Raw genomic sequence first — 8,507 nt, 5'->3', positions numbered from 1 at the left:
GGACGTCCGGGCGTCGGGCCGGATGTCCGGGCTCTCACGAGGGGCCGGATGTCCGGGCTGGGGTGGCCGGATGTCCGGGCTGGAGGCGCTGGCCTTGCTGCTCTCTGGATCGGTGGTGTCCGGATATCCGGGCTTGAGGCCGGGTTTTCGAGCCGGGCTGGATGTCCGGGGCCTGTAGGTGCACAGCGGCTGGAAGGCTGCTGTAGTTGAAGTCTCCAGCGGCCGGATGTCCGGGCTTGGGGCCGGATGTCTGGGTCCTGGAGCTGCCTTCTTCTCCTCTTGGCGTTCCTCTTCATTCATGGACTTGGCGGCTTGTCCGTCTTCACGTGCATCTTCGGGAGGGTCCTCTTGGTACCTAACCATGCACAACATCTCGACTTTAGGTAGTAGCCATGTCTCGAGGGGATCATATGAGATATCACTAAGGAAGGAGGTCACCTCATTCTCGAGTGCTCTACCTCGTGCTCGTGTCATGGGTCCTCTTGGCTCTTGATGAGACGATGGTAGGTCCATGGGGATGACCGTAGGATGCTCCGCGTCATCTCACCTCCCTTGGGGAAGATCCGACCTCGGATCAAAATCCTCATCACCATGGTAGGGCGAGAGATCCTTGATGTTGAAGATGTCGCTCACGGAGTACTTGTCGTGTGGGAGGTCGATCTTGTAGGTGTTGTTGTAGCGTTCAAGCACCTTGAAGGGTCCGTCCGCTTGTGGTCGAAGTTTGGACTTGCATTCGTGGGGGAAGCAGTCCTTGCGAAGGTGTAGCCACACAAGATCTCCAATGTTGAATACCATGGGGTGCTTGTTGATGTTGCGCTTGGTCGCAAGCCGTTGGACTTGACGCTCGATGGTGTGCCTTGTATCTTCATGCACCTTCTTGAGATGGTTCACACGTGCACTTGCGTCCATATTGATGCGCTCTTGTAGTGGTAGAGGAAGAATGTCCAATGGGGACAAAGGGTTGAATCCGTAGACGACCTCGAAGGGGGACTTGCCGGTTGTTGAGTGTCTTGCGTGGTTGTAGGCGAACTCGGCGATAGGTAGACACTCCTCCCACTCCTTGATGTTCTTCTTGATAAGCACTCAAAGTAGAGCGGAGAGTGTGCGGTTGGTCACCTCTGTTTGGCCGTCGGTTTGAGGATGGTAAGCCGTGGAGAAGAGTAGCTTGATTCCGAGCTTGGCGCATAGGGTCTTCCAAAAGTAACTTAGGAACTTGACGTCGCGGTCCGAGACAATCGTCTTTGGCACTCCATGTAGACGCAATATTTCCCTACAAAAGAGATTCGCAACATGTGAAGCATCGTCTATCTTGTTGCAAGGAATGAAATGTGCCATCTTAGAGAAACGGTCCACAACGACAAATACCGAATCCTTTCCATTTCTAGTTCTAGGCAATCCCAGTACAAAATCCATGCTAATGTCTTCCCATGGTTGAAATGGAATTGGGAGAGGCATGTGAAGGCCATGGGATTGAGCTTTAGACTTAGCTTTGTGACATGTAGAGCATCGGTTGGTGAAGCGGTTGACGTCGTGAAACATCTTAGGCCAATAATAGTTCTTGGAGAGCGTAGCAAAAGTCTTGTCACGTCCAAAATTTCCCATTAGTCCTCCTCCATGAGATTCCTGCAAAAGCAACAAACGAAGAGAATACTTGGGGATGCAAAGCTTGTTAGCTCTCATAAGATATCCATTCTTGAGGTAATAGCGTTCCCTAGATGTATGCGTCAAACACTTGGCATAAGGAATAGCAAAAGTTGAATCATGCTCATACAAGTCTTTTATGTGCTCAAAGCCAATGACATCCAATTCAAGTTGAGTAACAAGCATGCATATGCGAGAAAGAGCGTCCGCCACAACATTTTCCTTACCTTTGATGTACTTGATGACATAAGGAAAAGACTCAATGAATTCACTCGAATTAGCATGACGCTTGTTCAACTTGGTTTGACCCTTAAGGTATTTAAGCATTTCATGATCGGTATGAATGATAAATTCATGAGGGCGAAGATAGTGTTCCCATTCATGCAAAACTCGCACTAAAGCATATAACTCTTTATCATAGATGGGGTAGTTGAGTTGCGCTCCGGAAAGTTTCTCACTAAAGTAAGCTATGGGGCGCTTCCCTTGCGTTAACACACCTCCTATGCTCTTACCACTAGCATCACAATGAATCTCAAAGGGTTTGTCAAAGTTGGGTAATGCAAGCACGGGGGCATGAGTAAGCAAATTCTTAAGCTCATTGAAAGCGGTATCTTGGGATGGTCCCCAAACAAAAGGTGTATTTTTCTTGCTCAAAGCATGCAAAGGTGAAGCAATGGTGCTAAAGTCCTTGACAAATCTACGGTAGAAACCGGCTAGACCAAGGAAGCTACGCACTTTTTGCAAATTGGTTGGTTGGGGCCAAGTTTTATAGCATTGATCTTAGAGTCATCAACATGAACACCCTTAGAGGAAACAACAAAACCCAAGAAAATGAGCTTATCAATGCCGAAAAGGCACTTTTCCATGTTAGCAAAGACATGCTCGTTTCGAAGAGTTTGCAAAACGGTTCGAACATGGGTGACATGATCTTGAAGAGATTTGCTATAAACAAGGATATCATCGAAGTATACCACAACAAACACACCAATGTAAGGGCGAAAGACATGATTCATAAGACGCATAAAAGTACCCGGTGCTTCTGATAGACCCATAGGCATGACTAACCACTCATACAACCCAAACTTGGTTTTGAAAGTGGTTTTCCATTCATCACCCTCTTGTATGTGGATTTGATAGTAACCACTTTTAAGATCAATTTTGGAAAATATAGTGGCACCACTAAGTTCATCAAGCATATAATCAAGGCGTGGAATGGGATACCTATAGCGAACGGTGATAGCATTGATAGGTCTACAATCGGAGCACATGCAAAAGCTACCGTCTCTTTTTGGCACAAGAATGACCGGGACGGCACAAGGACTCAAACTTTAACGCACATGTCCATGGTCTATGAGATGCTTTACTTGCCTTTGTATTTCTTCGGTTTCTTAGGGGTTGACACGGTAGGGAGCTTTGTTCGGAAGAGGTGCTTCGGGTATGAGGTCGATGCGGTGCTCGATGCCTCGTAGTGGTGGTAGTCCCGAAGGTAGCTCGTCGGGAAAATATCTTGAAATTCCTGCAAAATAGAAGACAACACTAAAGGTAGAGCGTGAGAGGTGTTAGCTTGTGTTGCATTGTCCTTGCACAAAAGGATATAGTGTAGGACACTAGATGGGTTCTCACACACTCCTCTTATCTCACTTTTGGTGACAAATAGAACAAAGTTCTTGTCGCTCATCGTGGAGGCACTCAATTTGGGCTTGTGGCACTCACTCTCTTTTTGGTGGCTCGCTCTCTCACTATTCTCTCCACGATGGGTGGCTTGCTTGTCAGCGATCACTTGGCTTGGAGACATGGGGCGAAGTACGTACTCCTTTCCTTTCAACTTGAAGATGTAGTGGTTCGTCCGGCCGTTGTGGATGATACCTTTATCAAATTGCCATGGGCGTCCAAGAAGAAGGTGGCAAACGGTCATTGGAACTACGTCGCACTCCAAAGTGTCTTCGTAGGCACCAATTTTGAAGGAGACTTGTACTCGATGCTCGACTTGGATAGTGCCGGAGTCGCTAAGCCATTGAACTTTGTAGGGATGTGGATGCTTCGTCTTGGGCAATTGGAGCTTGGAGCAAAGTTCTTCACTTGCAAGGTTATGACAACTCCCTCCATCGATGATGACCTTGACGGACCTTCCATTGATGCCGGCCTTGGTATGAAAGATATGGCATCTTTGGTCTTCTTCTTGGTGATGTTGAAGAGTCAAGACCTTGGAGACAACGAGAGCGGGACTTGAATCTTCATCACAAAATACTTGTTCTTCTTCATTGTTCACTTGCCGGTGCATGGCGACTTGCTCCAGGGCATCCATTTCTCCTTCACTCATTGAGTCATAAGTGTCGACGTCGTTGAGGATCATGGTCCGCTTGTTGGTGCACTCATAGGACTTGTGACCTCGGCCTCCGCATGTGAAGCATTTGAAGGAACTGTAGATGATGAAGCTCTCAGCTTGAAGTTGCTCGTTGTAGGAGGATGACTTGGGGTTGACGAAGCTTTCTTGTGACTCGACTTGTCGACGTTGGTTGTAGAAGGCTTGGTACACGGTGTTGGAGTCGTTGAAGCTTGGGTGTTGGAGAAGCCATATGTCTTGGATGAGAACTTGGCATACTTGTAATCGTCTTGCACTTGATGTTCCGCTTTGGTAGCTTGATGCACTAGCTCGATGAGGTTCGAGTATGGTTGGAAGTCGGCGATCTACTTGATAGGATGGTTGAGTCCATTCAAGAAACGTGACATAGTTTGCTCATCGTCTTCCATGACATTGGCTCTTATCATGGCAATCTCCATCTCCTTGTAGTACTCTTCAACGCTCTTGGTTCCTTGCTTGAGTAGTTGGAGTTTCTTGAAGAGGTCGCGGTTGTAGTAAGTAGGCACGAAGTGTGCTCTCATGATATCCTTCATTTGCGCTCAAGTAGTGATGGGTGGTACACCTCTTGCTCAAGTAGTGATGGGTGGTACACCTCTTGCCTCTCGGTGCTCGATGACTTGTTCCCACCAAATGAGGACCTAGTCTTGGAACTCAAGGGATGCCATCGCGATCTTCTTCTCTTCTTCATAGTTGTGCAAGCGGGAGATTTTGTCGACCTTCAATGCCCATGAAAGGTACTCTTAGGGATCATTGATTCCGGAAAACTTGGGCATGGTGAACTTGAGCTTGCCATAGCGTTGCTCTTCATTGTGTTGGGGTCGTGGATGATGACGCCCATGTTGTTGAGGGTTGGCAAGCTCGTATTGCTCTTGGCGAGGAGGGTTGTCGACCTCGTGTTGCTCTTGTTGTGGAGGATTCCCATTGCCTTCATGCTCTTGGTGAACTTGATGTCCTTGGCGAGCTTGCGGAGGAACTTGTCGAGCTTGACGTTGCACGCGAGCTTGAAATCTTCGTTCGTGAGCTTCTTCACGAAGTGCTTCTTCATGTTCACGAGCTTGTCGGCCTCGGTTGTCTACGGCTCAACTTGAATCTCGGAGGGCACGTTGCGCCTCAAGTGCTTGAGCTTCACGGAGTTGTTGTTCTTGACGTTGTGCCTCGACATCTTGTGCATCTTGGTGGAGACACGCTCGCTCTTCCTCTTCATGTTGGCGTTGCCGTTGCCGTTCTCGTGCTAGCGCAAAAGCCGCTTGGGTTTGACGTTGTCGTTCTCTTGAGAGTCGGCATCGCGTAGAGGATTGAGGCTTGCTTGACGGTCATTGCGCGTGGCACGTCGAAGAGTGTTCGATGTCGGTGTACTTGAGCCGGAGAGGGTGAAGTCGGAGTGTCGACTTGAGCGGCTCCGTCTTGATGAGGACGAAGTGGAAGAAGGGTGGTTAAGCAACAAAGCACGAATCTCGTCCATTCTTGCGTCGTTCTCTTGCTTGTGATCGTCGAGCTTGTGGTCGAAGTAGTCCCTTGTATGTTGCTCGGAGAGTCGCAAGTCGGTGGCGAGGTTGTCGATGCGTTCACTCATTGCTTGTTACTCTTAATGCAAAGCATGTTGTGCACCAAAGAGGTGGCTCTTGGTGATGTAGGAGTTCATGTCGTCGTCATGCTCAATGAAGAGTGGGTTGGTAGAAGTACTTGGCCTATCCATCATTCCAAGAGAAAAATGTGAGTGGTAGAAAGAGAAGAACGTATACCAAATGTACCTTGACCGAAGTTGAAGGTGGATCAATGATCACTCCAATGTGGAACAAGGAAATAGCACAATTGGTACCAATTCTTGTCGGTTTCTCACGCCTACACAAGGAAAAGCTTATGGTGGAGCTTGGTTAGGATGGTGGCACAAAATTTGATTCAATTGTTAGTGAACTTCAATAATGTTGGAAAAGATTCGCAAGTTTGCAATGCAACAAGTAGACCAAGCAATATAAGGTACACGGAAACACACACGCAAAGAGATAAGTGGGGTCGTGCAACCAAGGATGAGCCAAAATGTGGAATCCACGAAAATGCTCTTGTTGCACAACACTAGAGAGACGCTAGCACGATTGCACAATAGGCAAATACGAAGACTTGTGCACAACCTACTAAGCAAAAATGCCACGACCTCTATCCAAAGTATGCTCTATGTATGGTGTTTCGTTGCTATGATCCAAGATGATCTAGTATGACAATCTTAAAGTTGTATGATGCTATGGTTCTTGCTTAAAAGCTCTTTGCTTATCTTTCCCTTTTGCTTAAAAGCTTGTTTGGCTCTTTGTTGTTTGAGCTCTTTTCTCATGCAATGCTTCACGAACCAAGATAGCAATTGTGTATGCGATGACAACCTTGTGACACAAGAGATGATACGAAGATATGCACCAATGATGTATGTATGCTATGGGAAGTATGATCACTAATGTGCACAAGTCACTTTGCCGGCAATACTCAAAGGCTAGTCTCGATGGGTAAGCGACGCGAAAGAGTAAGGCTATGATGGCTATCAATGTAATGGCAAGATTGAAGTATCACTATACCAAGATGAGGTTACCGCTTCTTGCTTACGGTATGGTGTCAAGATGGTGAAGTGGTTGTTGTCGATGACGCGTCCATGGCGAAGATGAGCGGCGGTGATGTTGATGTCGAACAGTACCTAAATAGACGAAACACAATAGTACACGGAACCGCAACTCAAATTCTCAAGACAAAACGAGACAAAATTGTCGGAGTTGGAAATGGTATGCGATGGTGGTGTATGTTGTATATGGCGGTGCTATGCGGAAGTGGTGGTGGTATGCGGAAGTGTATGTGGGAACCGGAACAAAATTTGGCGAAATATGGATGGAAAACGGGGCGGTGGATGGAGATGTTGCTGCCAGGGGTCGGATGGCCGGATGTCCGGGGTGCCGGATGTCCGGGCTGTCGGGCCGGATGTCCGGGCTCTGGATCCGGACGAACTCCGCATGGAAGGTGGCAAATCCGGGCAAAATTCGGAGAAATTTATGGACGGAAATTGGGGAAAAGTGGATGGAAAGCTAGATCTACTTGCAACACATGAAATCCGCGGATCAAATCCAATAAAACTTCATCACACCAACAAATCACAAAAAAAATTGGGGATATTTTTGTGGGGAATTTTCGAATTAGGGACAAAATCAACAAAAACAAGGCTAGAAACACAACGGGAAGGCTCCGAAATCATGATCAACGTGGCTCTAGATACCAAGATGATGTAGGGTGGAACCCTATACGGTCGATCTTTCACGAACAAAGCGGATCCCGCGAAGAACACGAAGAACACGAGGGAAACCACGAGGGGAAACACGAGAGGATCACTAAACCAACAAGAAATAGTCACACATGTGCTAGATCCTCGAGTACACAAGAGATCACGATCCACGGACAACTAAGGACGATACAAAGGTAGCCGGTCTTCTCCGTGAGGAGGTCTTGAGGTTCTTCCCGTAAAGGGGTCTTAAATCCATTTGGGGGATCTTCTCCGAAGGAGGTGCAATCTCCGAGGAGAAGGTAATCAAGTGGATGAGCAAAGCTCTCACACAAATATGAGCTAATCCCTTGCTAACCCTAAAACGTAGGTAGGAGGAGAGTATATATAGTCTAGGGGCTAAAGGGTACATGGGCTTCGGCCTTTTATTGTGCGCAGGCGGCGCCGGACATCCGAGCGTCGGGCCGGATGTCCAGGCTCTCACGAGGGGCCGGATGTCCGGGCTGGGGTAGCCGGATGTCCGGGCTGGAGGCGCTGGCCTTGCTACTCTCTGGATTGGTGGTGTCTGGATATCCGGGCTTGAGGCCGGATTTCCGGTCCGGGCCGGATGTCCGGGGCCTGTAGATGCGCGGCGGCTGGAAGGCTGTTGTAGTTGAAGTCTCCAGCGGCCGGATGTCCGGGTCCTGGAGCTGCCTTCTTCTCCTCTCGGCGTTCCTCTTCATTCGTGGACTTGGCGGCTTGTCCGTTTTCACGTGCATCTTCGGGAGGGTCCTCTTGATACCTGATCATGCACAACATCTCGACTTTAAGGAGTAGACATGTCTCGAAGGGATCATATGAGATATCACTAAGAAAGGAGGTCACCTCATTCTCGAGAGCTCTAACTCGTGCTCGTGTCATGGGTCCTCTTGGCTCTTGATAAGACGATGATAAGTCCATGGGGATGACCATAGGATGCTCCGCATCACTTATGGATGGGCTGCCCCACAAATCATATATGCAGGGTTTAAAGCGGACACACCCGGACACTGTCCAGACGTGTCCGTGGACAAATAGGATGTCAAATTAGCCTTTGGAGATGTGCTTAGGCAGATATTTGCCAGAACGAACTAAGTTTTGTCTTATGCATCGGTGTTTTGTGTAGAACAGAAGCTTAGCTGGGAATCTGCTATAGAAACACGCACCGCTACTTAAGAGAAAACTGTTTATTCTAATAAGCACCGCTGCTTAAGAAAAGACTATTTATTCTTATAA

The sequence above is a fragment of the Triticum urartu genome, chromosome 3 (assembly GCF_003073215.2).
Source record: "Triticum urartu cultivar G1812 chromosome 3, Tu2.1, whole genome shotgun sequence".
Taxonomy (NCBI): domain Eukaryota; kingdom Viridiplantae; phylum Streptophyta; class Magnoliopsida; order Poales; family Poaceae; genus Triticum; species Triticum urartu.
The sequence above is the reverse complement of the archived record's forward strand: the minus strand, read 5'-3'. Positions refer to the sequence as shown.